The sequence below is a fragment of the Dryobates pubescens genome, chromosome 24, assembly GCF_014839835.1.
Source record: "Dryobates pubescens isolate bDryPub1 chromosome 24, bDryPub1.pri, whole genome shotgun sequence".
Classification (NCBI taxonomy): Eukaryota; Metazoa; Chordata; class Aves; order Piciformes; family Picidae; genus Dryobates; species Dryobates pubescens.
In genome coordinates, this window is record NC_071635.1 from 891993 (window position 1) to 906842 (window position 14850).

Consider the following 14850-nt stretch of genomic DNA (forward strand, 5'->3'; position numbering starts at 1 on the left):
GAGGCTTGGACTAGATGACCTTGAAGGGTCCTTTCCAGTTCAGTGCATTCTATGATCCTTCTGGGGAACTTTGGGCTTTACTTTAGAAGTAGTGTGCACTACCCAGCCTTAGGTCAGCTATTCCACCTGTGTGATGTAAGAACTTCCTCTTCCCTACACTGCAAATGACAGCAGTCTCATAGTGTCACACAATCATGGAATGGCTTGAGTTGGAAGGGATCTTGAAGATCAGCCAGTTCCAACCCCCCTGCCATGGGTAGGGACACCTCCCACTACCTCACCTCGCTCAAAGCCTTCACAATTGTCTACTTTTTTTTCTCTTAACAGAGAATCTTTCCAGGAAAGGTAACAAACTTTGCATATGCACATGGCATGACAACGAGCATTGCAGAGCCAGCTAACCTGTTTCCAGCACCCAGGTGAGTGACCAAGAGCATGGTACCTCCTGAGTTAACATACCTAGCAAAATCAGTTGACATGCATTTCTGTAATGTATGTACTCTAACTTGTTTTACTTGCTTTTGTGGTGGCCATAGTCCAGCTGCACACAAAGAATGTATGTATTTGCACACAGCCTCCAAGGGCCATGCCCTTCCACTTGATCACATTGTTAAAGAAAGGCAGAAAACCACAGAGAAATCCTGCCAAGCCCCGAGACAGGGTAGCAGTTGTGGCCCCTTGAGCTTGAGAAGTTCACATAAGGAGATGCTCCCAAAGAAGTTGCAAACACAAAGATTTTGCTAAGCAGAAATCCCCTGCACTGCTCAGGAAATCACAGAATCAAGGAATAGCAGGGGCTGGGAGGGACCTCTGGAGATCATTTAGTCCAACCCCCTTGCCAAAGCAGGATCAAATCCTGCCAGTCTGCAACAAACCACTCAGAGCTGTTGGCAAGCTGAAGGGCTGAGGGAAGCCATTGCACAGTGGGCCAGAGGCACTCTCTTCCCTGATGGTACATGGGGAAAGGCAAAGCCTGGGGCTATGCCTTGGGGGTTGGTGCTCTGGCTGACAGAACTTGCCAGTCACTACTGAGCCGTAAACCACAGGGAAAGAGTGAGACCCCCTGCAACACATCACCCCCAAATCAAAGCTGACCGTCAGCTGTGCCACTATCCACAGGCCACTCAGAAACAAAGCTCACAGGATACTGAGGGGAAAGTCCTGAGAAGTGGTGTCCTCCCAGTTCTCCAGGCCACCCATTTGTCTGATCACTGCCTGTCCTCCTAAACCACCCCAACACCTATCCACCAGGCATGGGATTCACCTTAAAACTTCCAGCCTGACTGAATCCAGCCTGCTCACACTCCCAAAATGTTACTTTGCTTTTCTTATCATCCCAGTAAAGTGAAGCTTCTTGTTTCCAGTCATGTCCCTGAAAGCAGAAGGCACCTTAACGACCGGATCAATGCACAAACTTTGTTGCTCTCTGTGTGTTGCTGCCTTCCAGCAGCTTCTGCTGTGCCTTCCATTGCCTTCGTCAATGTCTTTGTCACAGCAAGCTTCTCCTGTTCCTTGAACAGTGTTCACTCCAATCCAGGCATCAGCTGTGGGACAGACCTCCTTGGTTTTCCTTATGGGAAACCCACTGTACTTGAAGAGGAGATATGCACCACCTGAACCAGGGCTATGTCAGAATATTATTAACTTTAAATCCAAGAAGCAAAAATAGCAGGGATGCAGAGCAATAACTGGAATCATATTAAGTATTACAGTCCAGCAAGCCCTGAAGCAACATCATTACGTGGCCACTGCTGCATCAAACAAGGAATAACCACTGAGCACACTTGAAGGCAGTCATTTACAGATGCTCTTTGGGTAAGATCTGCAGCCTCCATCCTCCTTACAGCTATAAGAGGGGTGCAGGGACCTGGGGGAGTAGAGGGAAGGGAGGATGAGAGAGAGACATTTCTCTGGCTTTAATAGGCTCCCTTAGCTGTCACCTCCAACTCAGGTTTCTTTGAACTGCTCTCCATAAGGGCCATAACAAGAGTGGGGTGCCATGTCTTACTCCTTGCCAAGGTCATTGGTGTCTTACTCCTTACTGAGGTCACTGGGACATAATGTTGGAGAGCCCCAAATGTTAGCTGTGAAAGCACCTTATAAGAAAGACCTTTTTCACTTCATGTGAGCCATATAATGTTACCTTTCCTTCTCAGGATCCATATTTCTTCACCAGTCCTTTCCCACCTTCATGGAAACAAACTTTCAGCATGAGAGTTGTGAGTGATTGCTCCTCCATTACAATCCCTGAGGATTCAAGAGCTCCTCTTCAAACCATACCCCTGGCATCTCAGATCAGGACTGAGCTCACAGGACATTATCAGAGGCATGCTTGAAATGAAGGACATTTCTACTGTCCCTTTTCTCCAGGCCCATGTCAGTTTGTCTCTCCAATTAGTCTTCTCTTTTATTTTAGTCAGAACTGGCATGGGGAAGAACCTTAGGTTGTTTTGACTCATTATACCTTCAGTCCTAGATGCCATCTCTCTGGCATGCTAGATTCAAATGGATCAGTTGAAGGGGACCCTTTGCCATTCCTCGACAGAAACTCCTCACTTTTGGTCCCACCCCTTATTTTAATTCCCAGGAGCCCCAGCACTATTCAAAGATTATTTCATTTATTTTTTTCTGCAATCAAACCATGATAATTCTTCTAATAATGGTGCAATTATCTGCTCTCCTCTGCTTTCACCTCAGCGAGCTCGGTGAGTCATAGACCTTCACATCTACTGCATCTACACCCACTGACAGCCAACAAGGAGACACAGTCCTTAGGTCTCCTTTGCTCTCCACAAGGAAGCACCTGCTTAGAACTAGGCAGCCTTCAGTATAAGCTCTGCAAGGAAGATGCACAGAAGGGCTGTACTGGCTGTGTGTTAATTTGGTTATGACTCCCAATAAAAGAAGGTGCAATTGGCTCTCTCCTGGCAGTGCAAATCACGTTGCAATCACTTGTGTTACAACCATATACAAGCAGTAAAACTACTGCAAGCCCAGCTCAGCATCTCTAGTTCCCTAAATAATTCTGTGCTCCCTTCCACCGTTCTCATGCATTCCTCTTGTGGCAAAGAGCAGTGCTCAGGACTTGAAAAGCGAAGCTCATCTGCAGGACTGGCATCGCGGTGTCAGGTGTCACCTCCCTAGAAGAGAGCCAAAGGAAGCAGATTAAAAAGGTCAGTACCTCATCTCACACCCAGGAGTAGCTGTGTCTCCTGAGCACTTGTTGAACACGGAAGATTCCCGACAGGCACCGCATTTTTTTTCACTTGTAAGTCACACATAGGGGACATAACTCAACCATGATGGGGGAAATTCTTGTTTGCTAAACCCTGCCCTGGACCAGCTCTGACTCTTAAACAAACAAGATTTCCTTTGAGCCCTGGCTGATCATCCTTTAGGAATCTTGAGAGTGGTACAGAACTTGTGCTCCGTGACTGTCTAGCCAGGGCTGAGCGTGGAATGCTAAATAAATAAATAACTACAGAAAAAACAACATTTGCAATCACTTTCACTTGGCCACGCTCCTGCCTGCCTTTTGTGTTTGCTTTCCATGGATATATGAAGGACTGGATTTCGTTCTCGGAACTACTCATGAAAAGCAGAGTTCAAAGTGGTGAGCGCATGAACAGCAGGCACAGAAGCCAAAATGGAGATGTGCATGCACAAGAAATTCAGCTCAGAAATTCTTGCACATTTGTGGAACGTGGCTCTTCTGATCAGGCTTGAGCAGGCAAAAGTAACATCAACCTGTGGCGGCTGCTGCTAATCTCTACAGTAAAAAGCCCTGATGACTTTTTACAAGAGCTTGTAGTGACAGCAGCTTTGAGCTGGAGGGAGGGGAGGTTAAGACTGGATCTTTGGAAGAAATTCTTTATGGTGAGAGTGGTACAGCTTGTCCAGGGAAGTGGTGGATGTCTCCTCCTCGGAAGTACCCAAGGCCAGTTTGGATGCAGACTTGAGCAACCTGGTCTAGAGGAAGGTGTTGCAGCCCTTGGCAGAGGGGTTGGAACTAGGTGATCTTTAAGGTCCCTTCCAATCCAAACCATTCTGTGACTCTGTGATGCTGTGACTCTATGATTCCACAACAAAGGTTTTCTCAGCTCACTTCTGTAAGACCACATTCAAGCAGACCACAAACATTTTCCACCCCCAGACAACAACCAAATGTGTTTTAACTCTATATCATTCATGCTCACACTGCAGACTTGGGAAGGAAATCTGGTCCTGGGATGAAAGGCAGGCAGCTGGGATTTGGGAAGCACTGAGCTTTGTCATAGTCTTCTTAAGGTAAACCTTGCAACCTCTTTGCTCCTCCAGTCCCTGTCTGTAAAATGGTGATGATGGTTCTTTTCTTTCCAGAGCAGGGAAGAAGTGTGTCTGCATAGAGTGCTGCAGGCACCGGGACTGGCCAAGCACTGATCCACTGACAGCATAATTCGTGGGAACCCAGCTGAGCCCCTGTCACTTACACCAGAGGAGGACAAACCACAGCCAGGCAGCTGGCTTGGTGAGAACGTCCACTGTCACCTGTGAGTCACTCTATTTATTTGCATCTGTTTGGGGCCATCAAGGACAAACCCACCCAATGTGTTCACATTTCTGTGCCTCCTGGCTTGGGGGCCAAGCATCAGTGAGTGCAGGGGGAAGTTTTTGGAATGCATGGCCTTTGGTTACCAGATATTTAGTCTAGGCTAGACAAATTCTGGTGTAACTTTCACCTTCTGAGTCAGAGCACTTTCTCAGACCCCCAGCTGACAGTTCCTTGTGGCAAATACATTCCTCTCTTAACCACATCTGTGTAAATCAGCACGTGTGCAATAAGGACCAACTCTCCACGTTATGCAAGATCAAGTGCCCAGCTCGGGCCAGGGGGGCATGCTGAATCACAGAGCCATTGGAGCTGGGAAAGACCTTCAAGATCATCAAGTCCAACCACCACCAAACCCTGCCAGGGCCACCACTACATCATATCCGTGAGCACCACATCTAGGCACCTTTTAAGTACATCCAGGGATGGGGATTCAACCACTTCCCTGGGCAGCCTGTTCCAGCCCTTGAGAACCCTTAACACTGAAGGAGCTCCTCGAGCTGGACTGCAGCCTGCCACAGGAAGTGGGTATTTCAAATATGAAAAATATCCAAAGACTGCATCTCTTTAGGGAAGCAGAGCAACTTCCACCAAAATTAATAGATTTGTTTTTTCCTCTTCTGTCTTGGAAGGTGTTAGATTAACACTTTTCTTAGCTTCACAGCATCATTCTCCAGTTTCTTTTTCTTGCAAGCTCCAGGGAGAGCCTGTTCAAAATCTGCCTTCTTCAGGAAAGAAAGCTTTAACAAAAATGAGAAAGCAAAGGTCTTTCAAAGACCTCATGGAGGGTCCACCTCTGGAGGCATTCAACCCCCACCTGGACATGCTCCTGTGTGATTTATTCTAGGTGATCCTGCTCTAGCACAGAACCCTCCCTGTTCTGTGATTCTGTGGCATCTCCCAAGGAACATGACCATGCAGGCTAATAGCAAAGCATCTCTCATTGCATAATACCTGAGAGCAGGTAATTTCAGGATTATAGAAGAAGATGGAAAATTACTTAAGAATTCTCCTCTTGCTGCAGGAGCTTTAAAGCTGCACCTTCATTCAACAGGAAGGTAATTCCCTCCATACAGCAAGCTCTGCTTATGACCTTGGTGGCACAACACTTTCAGTACTAACTTGTTCCACACTGAGCATTGCCACTAGAAGTGTGAATAATCATTAAAATTAACTACCCTATAGAGTGATTAAATAATTTCCTCCAATTTGCATTTGATATCTTTGTTAAGAGCTGGAGGGTGTTCTCTGCTCTCCTCTTTTCACTGCTGTCTGCAGTTTTGGCATAGGTGCAGGACTATTATGGTTACTACGAAATTTTAATCAGATTATGATGTGAGTTACCACTCGATACTGTAAAAATGCCAGTAGGTAGTAGATAAATGCTGAAGATATAATTAGCTGCCACTGCCTTTTATTGCTTGGGATTCATTAATTTCGAGGTAAGCCTGCACTCTGTAGCCATGACAATTTTTTAATGCTCTCCTTTATTTATTTATATACTTATTTATTTATTTATTACTATTCACTTTTCCTTACAAGTAATAGCACAAGCAGTAAACAAGAGAGAAGTTGACTCTAGAGTCCATATGGCAATATTATAGCTGAAAAAAAATACAAAGTGCTGCTTATATGTTATTCTTTATGCTCTTCTTGCCCTGCCATTGTCAGTGAGCTCTACCTTGTGCTCTTGTTGCCCTGCCATTGTTGATCAATTCTACCTTATGCTCTTCTAGCCCTGCCATTGTCAGTGAGCTCTACATTGTGCTCTTGTTGCCCTGCCATTGTTGATCAATTCTACCTTGCTCTTGTCTTGCCATGCCATTGTCAGTGAGCTCTACCTTGTGTCCTGCCATTGTTGATCAGTTCTACCTTGTGCTCTTCTTGCCCTGCCATTGTCAGAGTTCTACTTTGTCCTCTCCTTGCCCTACCATGGTCAGCGAGATCTGCTACTCACAACAAGCAATTTCTTGGGAGGTGTTTTTGTTTTGAAGCAGATAAAGTCATCAGTGCTAATCATCAATAAAAGCTGTGGTTATAAAGGCATTGGAAACGTGTGTTTTCAAATGCATGTCTTGGCCCTTTACACCAGCAAGTGGTTGCTAATGCCAATGTGCATTAGAAATGCAATTGTGCTATACTTAGATGTGGTTCAACCACACTTATAGCATGGGCCATTAAGGAGCATTAAAAAAAGAAGAAGGAGGAGGAGGAAAAAAAAGGCAAGGGAAAAAAAGAAAGGAAAGAATCCAGGTTAAAAGGGATCATCTCCTGCTGCCCAGCTAAAAGATTAATCTATAATTAGAAAACAAAATTGTTCAGAATTAAGACTGACTAGCTAAAATATTGATATCTCAGAGAACCATACCATGTGGCAAAGATGCTTACTTACGTTTTCCCAGGGCTTGTAAAGAACTCTGCAAAGACTCTGAGCAGGGCTCAGACAATTAGCTTTTACACAATTAACTGGAGAATGCTGTGGGCTCCTCTCCCAGGAGACTCTCACCTGTTGCACTGGAAAAGTAAACTCTCATCTGTCATCCCCAATGTTTTCCCAGTCTCATCCTGAAACGCAGCACCTTGGAGAATCAAAAGCAGGAGAGGAATGGCATAAAAATTAAATCTGGGGTGAGTAGTATCAGGTAAAGGAATAATCTCCATGGGCATGTGACTGCCTGCCTTCCTGGGCTGGACCCGGGAGAAGTGGGAAATGCCCAGCTGCCTTAGTTGGAACCGACTCAAAACTTCATCCGCTTTGGTTCAGCTCTCAAAATAGGGCACATGACCTCTAAGTCAGACACACAGTAGCCTGCTTTGCACTGCATCACCACTCCTGCAGCTCCTCAGGCCGATCCGCTGCCTTCACCCGGCATGGCAGGAGGGAAAAGTTTGACGCCGGCCGAGTTTCAGCCTTATCTTTGTTTTGTAATGCATTATCCATAGCAAATTTCCCACTATCTTTAGGAGCAGAGATGACATCTGCTGCAGAGTGGCTTACACTTGTCTGTCTGCTGCTCGCAGTGTCATGTGTCTGACATGAGTTAACCTCTTCTGAAATCTAACATGAAGGATGAGAACTGCTGCTCGGAGGTGTCCGTGCCGCTCCTCTTGACCTACTTGGAGAACTACAAACTCGACTCTGAGGTTTCCCCCATCTGCACACAGCTGTGGAAGGCAGCCACGGGACCACTTTTAAGGGAATTTGGAATGTGCTGTATATACACTGGGGTGCCTTTGAAGAGCGTTTCCAAACCTTGCAGAGCCCACTCCTTCTTTTATTGAGCCCACCATAGGTGTTTTTCCCCCTCCCACCCTGGAGCTGGTGCAGTGAGAGGAGATAGCCTTTTCCCTTCAGAGCAGGATCCAAATTGGGTTTTCTAATCTGACAATTTTATTTGATTTTATTTTTTTAAAATAAAACAGATAATCTCCCTTCCCTGTTCAAGATGAGATCTTAGTTGTTAGTGACAGCTGTTAAAATGCTGCTAAAAATAGACACAGTGTCAACCACTAAAAAGCTGAGTGCTCCTGTGAACCACAAGCAGAAAACAAATGAGGTTTCTACTGAATTGGTGGAAAATCTGTGAGCATCTTGTGTGTACTGGGAAAGGTGCTTTATTCTTCCAGCTGCCTTCCCTGCCTGTGACACAGTGGGAGGGAAGAGAAATCAGACATTTGGTATTAAGACAGAAGATAGAGAGATTCCCTCAGTTTTAATTTCTCTCCCTTTTTTTGGCTGTTGTTAAAAGCCCCCCAAGATGATGCAGCACAAAGACTGAGGCCACCTCCAGGCATTCAAGATGCCTTTTTTCATCTGCACCTTTGTCCTGCAAAAGAAAAAAAACCCCAAACCCAAATAATAATAGCAGGAAGAGTAAGAGGAAAGTGCAGCCCACTCAGCCAAACGCTATCAATTAAGGCTATAAATTAACATAACACAGCCGTGCCGGCTGCAGGAGTTACCAGCAGACCAGCCAAGGTGGGCTTGGGTGCTACCAGCACGGCTGGGATTTGCTGGGTTACTTGCAGAGTCGCGTGGAACTTCACTCAGCCTTGGAATTGCAGCTCCCAACCCCTCCGCAGCAGTTAATAAATCAGCTGTATCCCGAACCAGCTGTAGGACACGGAATGAGTAAAAAGAGAGAGAATTGTTCACATTCTGCGTTAGAACATATCTTGGTAGGTTCCTCCTTTTTAGCTACAAGATGGCTAAAAATAGAGCACTAGTGTAGGCACAGTGAAATATGATTTGCTTCCAATAATACAGCAAACTAATTGTGAAATTAAGCTATTGAAGACGCCGTTATCTCCAAGTCTGGCCTCTGCAGCACTTTATGTTTAGCATTTATCAAGTTACCCGCAAAGTTGTGAGGGATGCAAACAGCAGCTGATAAGCCCCTCGCTTCTTCCAAGGCCCTGATCCTGCAGAGAAACTTTGGCACAGGTTAAGATTCCCCTCTCTGTGAGCAGCCCTTTTACACGACTCCATGATCCCGAAGGTCTTTTCCATCCAAAATGATTCTATGATTCCATGTTTAAGGACTTCACTGAGGGTCTTAAAATAGAGCCAACTTTTTCCTCCCTCCAATGCCGCCTTTTTTTTTTTAACTCGCGCTGTTGCAGAGACATTTAATGCCCCCAAATTAAAAAATAATCAGCTTCAAAAGATCTTCGCCACAAGTGAAATGTGAATTGCAAACCCGTACGGATGTTAGCGCCGATTTTATTTCCTTAATGCCTGAAATCGGGATGGGTTTGCTCCACCGCACCAGTGCCGCGTGGGACGTGCCCCGGCGCCGGTGTTACCCCGGGACAGCGAGGACATGCCGGGGAAGGGGGAGGCACAGAGGGGCCCGGCTCCCCCAGTTTGGCAGGAGTGGAGAAGGGGGCGGAGGAAGGCTCGGCCCAGCAGGGAGGGGGAGCGCAGCCTCCTCCCCAAATCTCATCCATCGGTGCCCCGGAACGAGGTAGTGGGGGGTGCGGGGAGCGAACGGGGTGGTTTGAGTTTAGGCGAAAGGGGGGGTGGGGGCTGTAAAGCTCCGCCGCCGGCAGTACCGGGGAGAGACGCTCCGCCTGGGGAAGGGCGGCGGGAGACACTCCTCCTCCCCCGCCGCCCGCCCTGCCTCCCTGCCGCCCGCCCTCCTTCCCTTCCTCCGCCGGCTCCGCGAACCAGGAACCGCGGCGGCGGCGGCGGCGGCGGGCTCCGTGCGTGAGAAACCCCGCGGCGCCGGGAGCCGCCGGGAGCCGCCGGCAGCCGCCGAGGCCGGGAGGGGGCGGAGGGGGCGACGCGGCCCCTCCGGGCGCGGCACCGGGGAAAGGAGGGGGTGGGGGGGGTGGGCTGAGCTCGGAAGAGGGGGTGGGGGGTGGGGTGGGGGGGGAGGAAAAAGTTTACACCCTCAGCACTCTCCTCCCTCCTCTTCCTTGGTGGCGCAGATGGGAGTTTTACCTGGAATGACATAAGTTGGGGTGTTGGATTTTTTTTTTCCTACGGGTTTGGTTGTTTTTTAATTTTTTTCGGAGGGTGTCTCTTTCCCTCCCTCCCTTCCCCCCTTCCCCACCTAAATCCTTCCCGCCGGTGCTGGATCCACCCCGCTCCCCAGCGCCGGCGGGCGAGGGTGTGACCCGCGGGAACACCCACCCACCTTGGGCGTCCATGGTGGGAGCTGTCCGCCCAGCCGCGCCGAGCCGCGGGCACCCCGCCGCCGCTGCCTGCCGCAGCCCCGTGTCCGCACGCCCCACCGCCGGCAACCCCCTGCCCGGCCCCGCTCCCGGCCTTTCCTCCGCGCACTTTTTGCCCTTTTTTTTTTTTCCCTCTTTTTTTTTTTTTTGTTTTGCTTTTTTTTTTTCCCCCCCTCTTTCGGTGGTGGTGCGGGCTCTCGGATGGTTTGCTGGCAGTAGCTGGGGGCCGTGCCTCCTCCTCCTCAACCTCCCGCTGCTCCACCATGTCGTAGGGGAGAGGTGAGTGTAGCGCGGATACTTGCGCGGAGCGGCGCGGAGCGGGGGGGGTGGTTGAGGGGCTACGCCACAGCAGGCGTATCCAGGTCACGGCCAGTCCCGTCCCCATCAGTGAAAACTTCGCGGGAAGGACACGTCCATTGCTCGGTCGCAACCGCGCCAGCATCGCGGGAAGGCGCGGTGGTTGCTCCGCGGGTCGTGCAGCCGCCGCCTCCTCCCCGGCCGCGAGTGCGGGTCGATATTTGGCAGAATATTGAAAATGAGAGGAGCACGTGACACCCCCCCCCCCAAAAAAAAAAAAAAATTATCCAGGGGATGTTTTGCGCTTGGCTGCGACTAGCGAACACAGCCCCCTGCTCCGCGGAGCAGTCGCGGGATCTCCGCCTTCGTGCGTGCGCCCCGATTTGGGGCCAAGGTGCGCGATGCCCTCAGCGCGATGCACGGTGCTGCCGCTCCACGACGAGCTCACCCCCCCCCCGTCCCCCCCCGCTGCCAGGGGCACCTCTGTCACCCTGCGGGGATGTCCCCGGGGGTGCACCTGGGGGGGTCTGGGCCGGGAGCGGGGCTCGGAGTGGGGCCGGAGCCGTTCGGGAGCGTGCGTCAGCGGGGGCTGGGGGCGTTATTCAGGGAGCGAGTTGGAAGCGCATCGCCTCAAAGTTTGCTCGGCGGCTTTTTTATTTTTTCTTCCTTGGCTTTCCTGGGAAAAGGGTATTCCAGCCGCCGGGACGCGGGTCCGGGGGGAGGCACCGAGGGGGGCACACGGCCAGCGGCCCGTGTCGCTTTCCCTGGGTCGGGGGGAAGCAGCGGGCGGGGGCTCCCGGTGGGATGCGCGGCTGCCGGAGGACGAGTCCTTGAAACCCTACCGTGATCCGCTGCCCCTCCGTTGTTGGTTTTTTTTCTTCTTCTCTTTTAAAATAATAATAATAATAATAATAATAATAATAATAATAATAATAATAATAATAATAATAATAATAACAGCAATAATAAGATAATTATGCATTTTAGTTTAATTCTCGGTTAAATCACCGCTGCACCGGTACCGTCTGTATACACATATACACCGCTGAAAGGCGGAAATCCCGGGACCGGCAGAGAGGCGATGCCCGGCCCTGCCGCCGGCGCTGCGCGGTGCGGACACCGGGCGGGGGCGGCCGCGCCTCGCGCACCTTCACCTGCCCGCGGGGGGTGTGTGTGCGCGCGGGGTGGGGTGCGGGGAGGCCTGGCCTGGCCTGGCCGCCCCGCAACCCATCTCCGGCTGGGCGGAACGGGGGCACCTGCGGTCTGGGCGGCAGGTGAGGCCCGCGGCGTGTGGCGGGGGGGTGCCTGCGCGGCGGTGTGCGGGGCCGCGCGGCCGCGGCGGCTGCGGCTTTAAGGGGATGCGTTTTGCAGCCTGTGTCGCAGCAACTTTGTATCAGTCATGTCGCCCGGCGTGTGAGTGACAGCGCGGCGCAGCCAATGGGGTGGCGGCTTGGCCCCGGCCGCGCGGCTCTCCGCGGCCCGCCAGCCAATGGGGGCGGGCGGCGGCCGGGACGTAAACTTGAACTTTATCTGGGCATGTGACATGTTTTTAAAGGACTTGGCACCTTTTCCCGTCCCCTCCCCGGGTGCCGCTCCGTGTCACCGGGCGGCGCGGCGCGGCCGCAGCTCGCCTCGGGCGGGCGGGGGAGGGGGTGTGTGTGCGCGCGTTTGGGGGGGTAGGGGTGGGTGATCGCCGCCCCTCCGCGCCACTCCGCACAGCTCCGCACCGCTCCGCGCCGGCGGGGGCTTGGGGACGCGCCCCACCGCAACAGGTACCGCGGGGATGGGGTCGGGGGCGTATCGCGTCTCTCTTTCCCCTGACCCGCATCCAAGGAAGTGGGGACCGTGGTGGGAGGGGTTGGGGTGTACCCTTCCCGGTGCCCTCTGTTTGTGCCGCGATGAACTAGAGACTCTCCGGTGTGGGGAGCAGAGTTTGCGCGGAAATAAAGCGCTTTTTGCATCGCTTGAGATGGGGGGAGGCTCGGGCGAAAGGGGGTTTGGGCTTTCAGGATGGTGACCCACCTCCGGGACGACACTCGGCCTCGACCGGGGAGGGACTTCCATGGCTCCACTGGGTTCCCCTACGCGTGACAAACCGGATTGTAGCTCCGGGAAAGCGGAGTTGGGGGGGCTGTGTGTCTGGAATTAGGGGCGCAAAGCGGTGCTTTTTGCCCGGGAGCTGCGGTGATGCTCCACATCGCGTAGGGCAGGCAGGGGAGTCCGCCTGCGCGCTGCTGCGCGGTTCGTGACACGCGTGTGTGCGCGAGCACGGAGGGACTAGACCCCCCCAGACACTGACCGCGCTCGGCGCTTGGGGGCTGCGGCCGGCGGTGCCGGGGGTGGTGGTAACTCCGCTGCCAGCACCGGCGGCTGACCTTCCCCTGCTGCCCGCCGTGCCCCTGCTGCCCGCCGACCTGCCCCTTTTGCCAACCATGTTCGTTGCCTGCCCCAACTGCCCTCCTGCCACCAGCCGACCTGCCCCTGCTGCCTGTCGACCTGCCTCTGCTGCCAGCTGTGCCCCCACTGCTAGCCATGACCCTGCCACCAGCCGACCTGCCTCTTCTACCAGTCATGCCCCTGCTGTCCCCCGACCTGCCCCTGCTGCCCCCCTGCCACCAGCCAACCTGCCCTTGCCGCCTGCCGACCTGCCTCTGCTGCCAGCTGTGCCCCTGCCACCAGCTGACCTGGCCCTGCTGCCAGCTGTACCCCTGCCTCCAGCCAACCCGCCCCTTCTCACAGCCATGCCTCTGCTGCCAGCTGTGCCCCTGCTGCCAGCTGACCCGTCCCTGCCCTGCAGAAAAGGGGGGGCAAACCCCAAGCCGTCTTTGCTGGTGGAACTGCAGTCTCCAGGGCAGTTTTCCGTCAGCGCAGCGGTTCACAGGCAGAGCAACTTAGGGAATATTCATTTGCAAGCCCTGCAAAGCCAGAAAGTGTGTGGGTGGGGGGGTGGGGGGTCGTCTTGTGAGCCTTGGGCTTAGCTCCATGAACCTGGATTTACCTCTGGTTTTCCCATCTCTGGGTGACCTTTTGGTTGCAGGGATCCCAGGTACCATTTCATCATTTCTTTTTTTTAAGCTCTTTTTTCTGTGACTTGCTGTGGGAATGGTTTCCTGCCTGACTGGTCGGAGGCTTGCACTGCGGAGGGCTGCGTTTGTTGATTTGTTTGGGGGTGAAGTATACAACTTGCAGCATCCCAGTGCTTCCCGGGGAGAATGGGGACCAGTGTCTGGAAGAGCTGCTGTGCTTGTGATAGAAGCTTCCTTCTGCACAGCATCAGCTCTGGACCCTCAGTAGGTGGTCTGGGTACCGATAAAGAACACAGTTCAGCTTCTGTTGTGGTCTGTGGATGTTTGAGCCCGAGTTCACTTAGTGGGAGTTAGTAAAAGGGAATGTCTGTGCTGGAGGTGAAGTGTAGATATCCTGGATAAACAACCTCGTCAAGTTCTAATAAGTTCTGCTGGGAAGAACAATCCCAAACCCTCCTGATAGCAGCAGCGTGTGAGATGATTATTCCCTTCCAGTATCCATCGAGGCACTTGGGAGTGACAGAAACCAGTACTCCCTCCCCACCCCCCAATAAAATCCCTTTGCTGCTGCATTCATACTAGTTTATATCTGTCATTTTAAACCCAGCTTGTATCAGGCCACAAATAATCTCTCTGCTGTTTTTTGATCCTCCCGGATATATTTACCAGACAGTGCCTCTCTCTCTCCTCTCTCTCTCTGCGAGTGCAGGACCAGGGCATTTCCATTTATTTATTTACGTATTTATTTTTCCCCTTCGTGTGCCCCAGATTTGCATTTGCTGAAGTTTTGAAGCCTGGTGGCCTATTGATTATGTATAACATTGGAAATTTAGTGCTGTGGGAGAGGTCCCCGCAGCTCTCGTGCACCAGCCTGATGCTAGGACCTCTGACTGGGGTTTCCTGGCAGGCAGTGGTGGTCCTGAGGGTTCAGATCCACTGGCATCCTGATTTCCAAGCCTTCTAAGTTGCCTGTTTTTAACCAAATGCTGGTCACTTGCAGTTTGCAGCTGATTTCCCTGGGAATTAGGCTTGCTCAGCACTGAAATCAGGGGTAGGTGATTAGCTGGGAGTGACTTTGGGGGAAGGCAGGCACTTCTGGCTGGACATTTTTAGACCATAGGAATGTGATTTGTTCCTCATGATGATGTTCCAATAAAGTCTGTGCTTGAGGGGAATGTGCTTAGGGCCATGGTTCGAAATAAGGGCAAAGAAGTATTTGAGTCATTAATTTAAAGTTTGATTTGGTATGCTGGGGCTTGG

General features: G+C 51.7%; 1 protein-coding gene across 1 annotated transcript in view; it reads left to right on the forward strand.

Moving 5' to 3' along the window:
- The first annotated feature begins 13591 nt into the window (after positions 1-13591).
- NR3C2 (nuclear receptor subfamily 3 group C member 2) overlaps positions 13592-14850 on the forward strand; it is a 189627-nt gene continuing 188368 nt past the window's right edge. Inside the window, exon 1 of the mRNA XM_054172632.1 lies at positions 13592-13610. The gene's annotated coding sequence lies outside the window, so the exon portion shown is untranslated. The remainder of the gene's footprint in view (positions 13611-14850) is intronic.